General features: G+C 45.8%; 1 pseudogene; it reads left to right on the forward strand.

Moving 5' to 3' along the window:
• The window catches only part of LOC129531723 (ribosome biogenesis protein BMS1 homolog), a 28,764-nt pseudogene extending 20,472 nt beyond the window's left edge, over window positions 1–8,292 (forward strand).
• Window positions 8,293–9,446: the final 1,154 nt, after the last annotated feature.

A 9,446-nucleotide genomic window follows, 5' to 3' on the forward strand; every position in this document is an offset into this window, starting at 1 on the left:
CAGAGCTATGACAAATAAATTTCTGTGGCTTAAGCCACTCAGTCCATGTTATTTTGTTACAGCAGCCTGAGCTGAGGCTGAGTTGGATACACTTAGATAACCAAGTAGAGATGTTGAGTTGGCAGTTGAAAATCCAAGCCTGGTTCTAAGGAAAAATTTAGGTATGGATGTCACGTAAAGTTGGTAATTGTTAGTAGCTAGATAGTATTAAAGCCATGAGACTAAGGAGGTCATCTAAGTGTGTATAGTGAAAAAGAAAGCATCTGAGGACTGAGACCTGGGACATATCATCAATACAGACAGACCTTAGACATTGCAGGTTTGGTTTCAGACCAGCACAATAAAGCAAATATTGCAATAAAGTGAGTTACACAAATATTCTGGTCTCTCAGTACATATAAAAGTTATGTTTACAGTATACTGTAGTAAGTGTGCACTAGAGTATGTCTAAAAAATGTCCTTACCTTAATTAAAATATACTTTATTACCAAAAAATGCTGAGGATCATCTGAGCGTTCAATGAGTTGTAATCTTTTTGCTGGTGGAGGCTTCTGCCTTGATTTGGATGGCTGCTGACTCATGGGGGTGGTGGTTGCTGAAGATTGGGGTGGCTGTGGCAATTTCTTAAAATTGGACAACAATGGGCTGGGCATGTTGGCTCACACCTGTAATCCCAACACTTTGGAAGTCCGAGGCAGGCGGATCACCTGAGGTCAGGAGTTCGAGACCAGCCTGGCCAACATGGTGAAACCGTGTCTCTACTAAAAATACAAAAAGTAACTGGGCATTGTGGCATGCACCTGCAGTTCTAGTTACTCGGGAGGCTGAGGCAGGAGAATCGCTTGAACCCAGGAGGTGGAGGTTACAGTGAGCTGAGATCATGCCACTGCACTTCAGCTTGGGTGATGGAGTGAGACTCTGTCTCAAAAAAAAAAAAAAAAAAGTTTGCTGCATCAATGAATTTTTCCTTCACAAAAGATTTCCCTATAGCATACAATGCTGACAGTATTTTATTTTGTTTTATTTTATTTTATTTTATTTTATTTTTAGATGGAATCTCACTCTGTCGCCCAGGCTGGAGTGCAGTGGCACAATCTCAGCTCACTGCAACCTCCGCCTCCCAGGTTCAAGCGATTCTCCTGTCTCAGCCTCCCGAGTAGCTGGGATTACAGGCGCACACCACCATGTCAGGCTAATTTTTGTACTTTTAATAGAGATGGGGTTGTGCCATGTTGGCCAGGCTGGTCTTGAACTCCTGACCTCAGGTGATCCACCCGCCTCGGCCTCCCAAAGTGCTGGAATTACAGGCATGAGCCACCATGCTCGGCCTCTGATAGCGTTTAATCACAGTTTAACTTCATCCCAAATTTGAGTCAGTCTTCTCAAATCCTGTTGCTGCTTTATCAACTAATTTTATGTACTATTCTAAATCCTTTGTTGTCATTTGAACAATGTTCATAGCACCTTCACCAGGAGTAGATTTCATCTCAAGAAATCACTTTCTTTGCTCATCTGTAAGAAGCAAATCATCTACTCAAGTTTTATCTTGAGGTTACAACTGTTAGTCATATCTTCAAGCTTCACTTCTAATGTAGTTTATTTTCTATTTCCACCACATGTATAGTTACTTCTTCCACTGAATTTTTAAACTCCTCAAAGTCATCCCTGAGGGTGGGAATCAACTTCTTCCAAACTCTTGTCAATGTTGATATTTTCACCTCCTCCCATTAATCATGAGTGTTCTTTTTTTTTTTTTTTTTTTTTTGAGTCAAAGTCTTGCTCTGTCACCCAGGCTGGAGTGCAGGGCTGGAGTGCAGCGGCACGATCTCGGCTCACTGCAAGCTCCGCCTCCCGGGTTCACGCCATTCTCCTGCCTCAGCCTCCTGTGTAGCTGAGACTACAGGAGCCCACCACCATGCTTGGCTAATTTTTTGTATTTTTGGTAGAGACGGGGTTTCATCGTGTTAGCCAGGAGGGTCTCCATCTCCTGACCTCATGATCCACCCGCCTCGGCCTCCCAAAGTGTTCGGATTACAGGCGTGAGCCACCGCGCCCGGCCCATGAGTGTTCTTATTGGCATCTAGATGATGAATCCTTTTCAGAAGGTTTCAATTCACTTTGCCCAGATCCATCAGAAGAATCACTATCTATGACATCTATAGCCTTGTGAAAGATATTTCTTAAATAACAAGAATTGAAATTCAAAATTACTCCTTGATCCATGAGCTGCAGAATGGATGTTGGGTTAGGCATGAAAAACAACATTCATTTTCTCGTATATCTCCATCAGAGCTCTTGGGTGACCAGGTGCAGAGTCAAGGAGCAGTAATATTTTGAAAGGAATCTTTTCTTGAGGAGTAGGTCTCAACCGTGAACTTAAAATAGTAAACCATGCTATAAACAGATATGTTGTTATCTAGGCCTTGTTCTTCCATTTAAAGAGCACAGACAGAATAGATTCAGCATGATTCTCAAGGGCCCTAGGATTTTCAGAATGGCAAATGAGCAGTGGCTTCAACTTAAAGTAACCAGCTGTATTAGCCTCTAATGAGAGAGTTGGCTTGTCCTCTGAAGCTTTGAAGCCAGGCATTGACTTCTCCTCTGTGGCTATGAAAGTGTTAGATGGGATCTTCTTCCAGTATAAGGCTGTTTCATCTGCACTGAAAATCTGTTGTATAGCATTGCCACCTTCATCAATGATCTTAGACCTTCTGGATAACGCTCTGCAGCTTCCATGTCAGCACTTGCTGTTTCAGCTTGCATTTTTATGTTATGGAGATCACTTCTTTCACGCAACCTTATGTGCCAACTTCTGCTAGCTTACAATTTTTCTTCTGTAATTTTCTGCCCTTTCTCAGCCTTCATAGAGTTGAAGAGAGTTAAGGCCTTGTCCTGGATTAGGCTTTGGCTTAAGGAAATCTTGTGGCTGGTCTGATCTTCTATCCAGACCACTCAAGCATTCTCCTTATCAGCAATAAGGCTCTTTTACTCCTTATTCTTCATGTGTTCACTGGAGTAGCACTTCTCATTTCCCTTCAAGAACTTTTCCTTTGCATTCACAACCTGGCTGTTGGCACAAGAGCTCTAGCTTTTGACTGATGTCAGCTTTCGACATGCCTTCCTCACTAAGCTTGATCATTGCTAGCTTTTGATTTCAAAAGAGAGATGTTCATTCAATTCTTCCTGTCACTTGAACATTTAGAGGCCATTATAGGGTTATTAATTGATCTAACTTCAATATGGTTGTGTCTCAGGGAATAGGGAGGCCTGAAGAGAGGGAGAGAGAGAGGGTGAGTGGAGCAGTCAAAACAGTCACACACAGTCAACACACAAAATTCATCAATTAAGTTTGCCATCTTATATAGGTGCAGTTTGTGGTGTCCCAAAACAATTACAATAAAAACATCAAAAATCACTAATCACAGATCACAATTACAGATATATTAATAATGAAAATATTTGAAATTTTGCTAGAAATGCCATCATGTAGCATGGAGACACAAATTGAGCACATGTTGCTTGAAAAATAGTGCCAATAGACTCGCTAGACACAGGGTTGCCACAAACCTTCCGTTTTTTTTTTAAAAAAAGCAATATTTGTGATGTGCAATAAAGTGAAGCATAAAGAGATGACATGTGTCTGTAGTAACATGTGGAGGACAGAGGAGGGGCCAGAAAAGACTGAGAAGTGACATCCAGCAAGGTGGGGAGCTACTGGAGAGCATGTCTTCCTGGAGGTCAAGGGAAGAAAGTCTTTAGAAAAGGGAATGTTCAGTGGTGTCGAATATGGTTGAGAAGTCATGGAAGATGATGCAAAATTTACCATGATCCTTTGAGGTGTGAAAGTTAAAGTGAGGTCATTGCAGGACAGTTCTCTGGGTCGCCTTGGACCAATGCAATTCCTTCCTCTTTTTGCTTGTAATTCTCAAGTATAACTGTAGAATGTGCTGGGAATGCAATATCCTGAGATAGAGAGGAGGCCAGGAGCAGCCTGGGCCTTGTTCCTATCCCTCCTAGGGAATGTAACATCTTGGGTTAGGGAGGAACTGCCTGGGAGAGTCAGGGCTCTGTTCGTCTCTCGCCTGGAAGCAGGATGTCCATCAAAGCTTTGCCCAGTGAGTCCTGTTGCCCCTGAGGTCTATAACCCAGAGTGGGCTGCCTTTCAGGGTCTCTCAGGTTTTATGCAAAGTGGGAAACATGCAGGCAAGACCCTATCTACCCCATGCAGTTATCTTGAGCCTTGGGGTACCAGCTTACAATGAATCCTAGGTTTCTCTTGTCCCTTGCTGCATACCTGTAAGTAATAAACTTGTTGCACGTGAGTGTGTTCTGTTTCACCGGACTCAGGTGTTGGTAACACTGCAGTCCAAGATACAGTGGGAGGAGTGCTTGGACTCCTGTTCCTGGTGGTTGGTGCAGTGATGGTCTCTGCTGCCCTCCATGCAGTGGGAGGCCTCCCTTGGGGCTAATTGTTAGTGAACCTGCCTCCCAGTCATCTCCTTCCCAGTGTTTAGTGTTGCCAGGCTTTCCCCCCAATCTGGCAGGTGCGAATGGCCTGTCATTGTTGTTTTAAACTCCCCTGAGATTTATACAGCTATTTTCCTTGAGATCCTGGGCATGGATTAAGTAGGAAGATGGTATTTAGGGGCTGAAGGTGGACACTGAAGGTGCCCTCACTGGTCTTGACTCTAGGTTTGTCCAGGGTCAGATGGTGGAGGAGGTATGCAGGAGCCTCCTATCTGCTTTAAGTAATTCTGTGTTTCAGGAGGTGAACACCAGAAGGTATTTCAATCTTCTTCACCTGTCTTATCATTAGTGGAGTGTCCTCTCAGATTTAAGCAGAAAGTTTTCTGTCCACCTGAGTCATCTGTATGCCTGCAAGCAATGCTGTGGCTTCATGGTTCCATTAGTGAAAATTTGTAGCTGGGGTGGAGGAGGGTACTCTCAATTGCCATTTAAAACTGGAAATGTCATTTAGAAATATTTGAATTTTTTAAAATGTCCAAACCACACCTATCACCTTTGTGTACCTGTTCTTTGTGTTTTAAATATGCATCTCATAGACACACTCCTGCTTACTTAAGTCCTGAGGGTTTTCAACTTTCATTTCAACCTTCACGTGATGGTTAATTGTATGTGTCAGCTTGGCTGGGCCAGATAGTTGGTTCTACATTATTCTGGGTGTTTCTGTAAGGTCAGGGGTGGGGTTTGGATGAGATGAACATTTAACTTAGTAAAATGAGTAAAGCAGATTGTCCTCCATAATGGGCTGGACTTCATCCCATCAGTTGAAGGCTAGAATCAAAGGCCTGAAACAAAGGCTGATCCAAGTAAGAGAAAAGTCTCCTGCCTAAGGGCCTTCAAAATAGGACAGGACATTGGCTTTGCAGATTTTAGACCTGCTAGTCTCCATAATTCCATGAGCAAATTTCTTACAATAACTCAGTCTGTCTTTCTCTCTCTCTCTCATTAGATAGATATATGATAGATTAGATAGATAGATAGATAGGTCGATAGATGATAGACTATAGATATAGATTAGACATTTCTCCTTGTTTCTGTTTCTCTGGGGAACCCTGACAAATACAATGGGGAAAAACAGAAAAGACCCAGAAATTTGGCCAACAAGGCACTGTCACGTGGCATAGGTGTTGCAGGGCCCCTCAACCCACCCGGCTGATGTGCCTGGCACAGGTGGGCATACACCTTGGCCCCTCTCTGCTTCCATTTTCCTATCCCATTAAAGAGTGGTTGGACTGGATGGTCCCTGCAGACTCTTTTAGTTCTAATGTCCCAGGTTCCTTGAGATGCTGAGTTACTGAGAAGTGAACACAGCCAAGCCTCTACACCATTTCCACCTTCTGAATTGGCATGGGGAATGTCCACTCCAGCACCCCCACCAAAAAAAAAGATAACAGCAGATGTTGGCAAGAATGTGGGGAAATAGGCAGGAGAAGGCTTCTAAACAGAGGGAATAGTATGATCAAAGGCACAGGGGTGGGAAATTGCTCATTGGATTCAGGGGAAGGAGTGGCCTAGGGGTGGCGGGATCACTAGGTGTGTAGAGGGAGGAATTTTGAGGTACGCACAGCCTTTTGTGGTTTCCAAGGCCCTTTCACGCTCTTCTCATAACCACAGCATGAGATCAATATTTTTTAATGCTTATTTTACAGAAAAAGAAACTGAGGCTCAGAGAGCAGAAGCTACTTTTCTAGGATCATATGGCTGGGAATCAGCAGGGCTGAGATTTGAACCCAAATCTATCTGTGCTTTTCCTGATACCACAGAGCTTTAGAGGCTGTATGACTGACCATACCTAGACACCTATTTTGCATTTTCCTAATGACAAAGGCATGTGCTATTTGTTAGACTAGCCATACAGTTGTTCTGATTCCACTGTCAAAGTGGAGAAACAAATCCATCATCACTTCATCCAAGGCATTTTTATTTTTATTCCCTCTTCTGCCAGCCCCCTGGGGAGCCTGGCAAGGGAGGCATATTTTGATTCTAACTGTGCTGTGTACATCCGTGCCCGCCTGCATGTGCACAAGGTGAAGGAGAGAGTATAATTTTATTCTCGCTTGGGGGCAACTGGTTATGTCTGGAAACATTCGAACATCCCATAAAGCTCATTTCTTTTGCAAATAAGTCAGATAACACAGAACACTTCAAAGTGGAATTCCATTGGGCTTTCCATCTGGCTGGCCTCTGGGGGAATGCGTGGTGCACTGCCTTTGTTAATCAGGTTCTGGGAGTTTGAATTTTATGCTGAAATACAAATAACTGTGCGTTTGTGGGGAACAAAGCCAAGATATGATCTCAACTGCATTTGGACCGAAATTCCCATCTCCTGCTAAATGCTCTCTACCTTCCACATGGAGAGCAACAAACCCTTTCTTGCTCCAAGCAGCTGTGCTCTTTTATCCCCTGCATCTAGGAAGGCAGGTGTGGTTGAGGCATGGCTGCTCACCCTGTGGCTGATTGCTGTTGTCTGTGTGAGCCTCGCTTTCCTGTTTGCATGCACTGCTATAGGCCCCCACAGTCTCCAGAGTCCAGTTCCCTGGACAGTCCTGTGAACTGGATTGCTCCAGTCCACCCTCCTGTTTGGAGAGGCTGGGCAGCTTAAGATGACGTTTCCCAGATGCCCTGTGGTGAGAATCATGGATGGGAAGTAAGTACCATCCATTGGGTACACTCGTATGACTTTTGCAAATCAGAAGTGCAGAAGCCCCACTTTCCTGACCCCTGCTTGCTGTTCTTCCAGCAAGCAAGGCCACAGAAACACAGTTTCCCTGCAGCAGGGTTCCCTGTCCATTTTCCAGCTTGCTGGTACCCAGAGCCTTTTGCAGCAGCAGCTGCAACAGTGGAAGTTTTAGCTTTTGTATTCAAGCAGAGCCCCAGTGGGTTCTCAGAGGCATTAGCAACCCCAGTGGTCAGTTTTGTGCAGTCCTGAGAGTTCTTCCTGGAGCCGAGTCCTTTAACCCTCCCAATGACTGGGTAAGCACCCATGCCCTGGTTAAATCCTTTCCTGCCTAAGGAGCCAGTGGGATTTGTGTTCCCTGCGTTGAACCTGCTTGATACACCCCTAGCCTGCCTTTGGTAAGAAATTCAGTCTCTTCCTAAATACAGTCATCTCTCTGAATCCAAAGAATGATTGTGTCTATACTGAACACATACAGACTTTTTTTTATACAGTCATAATTCCCTAAACAATACCGTATAACAACTATTTACATCTCATTTACATTGTATTAGGTTTTTAAAATAATCTAGAGAAGATTTAAAGTATAGGGGAGGATGTGTACAGGTTATATGCAAATACTATGCCTTTGATGTCAGGGGCTTGAGTGTCTGTGAATTTTGGGATTTGTGAGCAGGTCCTGGAACCAATCCCCCAGAGAGCCAGGGAGAGCTGTGCTGCTTAGGATTTTTGCATCTGGGGTGGAGGTGGGGAATTTACATGTCATTGTCTGCTATCTCTTGTTCCAAAATTCCATAGTAGCTTCCACTCTGCCACCTTTGGTTGCCTCTTCACTGTGTGTGTTAGTCAGGATTCTCCTGAGAAACAGAGTCAGTGTGTGTGTGTGTGTGTGTGTGTGTGTAGAGGGAGAGAGATTTATTTTAAGGAACTGACTCACTCAAGTGTGTCCCCTCCCTCCCAGCTCCAGCGTGGGTGCTGCCCCTGCCTAGCTGAGGCCTCCATGCCGTGGCTCACCACATAGAGACACAGGTTTCTCCGTGTGTCCGGATCCATGGGATTTCCTTGATCGGCTCTGCCCCTGTGGATTCCTGGTGAGTCATGGCATCCTCTTTGCCTCCATTGCTCCCAATTATACAACAGAATGGTGGGTGCAGCTAGGCTCCTACCAGGACCCTGGGGCTTTTCAGGGGATCCTGCCCCTGGGACCCTCCAGAAGCTTGGATTCCAGAGACCAACTTCAAAATGAGACTCATGCCCACGAGAAGCTTTCCTCACATGGCCAGCCTGGGCTCCCATGGCAGGTTCTGGAGCCCTCTGATACATCCCTGTGTTCCTCTTCTGCTCAATGGCACCGACAGGGCAAATATGAGAGTCCCTGGCTCCTGTGAGCAGCCTTAGCTTCTGGAAGACTCCAGCAGCCCCCTCCATATTGGCTCAGCCGGCAGCCTCTGCTCAGTTCCCTTCAGGACAGCTCCTGGCAGCTCCCCTCGGCTTCCATTGGCTGAGATTTCTTCTTCCTTTGCAGTGCTGGGCAGGACTCTGGGCTGCTCACCACCCCTGGGAAAGGAGCAAGGGAGTGGCCAAGCTGTCTGTGGGATGTGGCTTCAGGAGAGGGCCCACCACGAGAGAGCCAGAGTCACAGCCGGCGGCTCCATCAGAGGGCTGGACCCCTAGAGTGGGCTGGGCAGAGGGCTGCTCTCCTGCCTGCTCGTGATGTCTCGCAGTTCTGCACTCACTCTATTCGTCATGCATCTTTGCATTCTGGTCTCAACAGCTCTCACGGTAGCATGTTGACTTCCCTGCTGACGCTATTGGTGGGTGTACAAAGGGCAGCCTGGCCTCATACCACCCACTGCACTTTGCTCAGCACTGTCAACACGGACACTCAGAGAGTAAGAAGGACCCTGCTTCTGCCCACAGCACCTTGGGGGCTTTCTCCAGGAGTCTCCTCCCTGTCGCTTCTATCCCGAGTCAGTCTTGGGGTTACCAGGGAGCATGAAGCACACAGCACAAGGACAGAATGAGTGAAGCAGATGAAAGCCACTTGTGTAGCACCTGGCATCATCATAGGTGCTCAGCACTGAACCAGCAGGGGCTGGGAGGCAGAGAGAGAACCACACCACACACCCAGCTCCCCGCCTCTCAGGTCACGGCTCCGTTTTCTGTTGGGCCCTGTGTGCCTCACTAATGTCAGCATTTGCCAAACGGTGAACTGCAGAAATAACGTCAAATGTACATCTGACCC

This window comes from Gorilla gorilla, chromosome 12 (assembly GCF_029281585.2).
Source record: "Gorilla gorilla gorilla isolate KB3781 chromosome 12, NHGRI_mGorGor1-v2.1_pri, whole genome shotgun sequence".
NCBI lineage: Eukaryota > Metazoa > Chordata > Mammalia > Primates > Hominidae > Gorilla > Gorilla gorilla.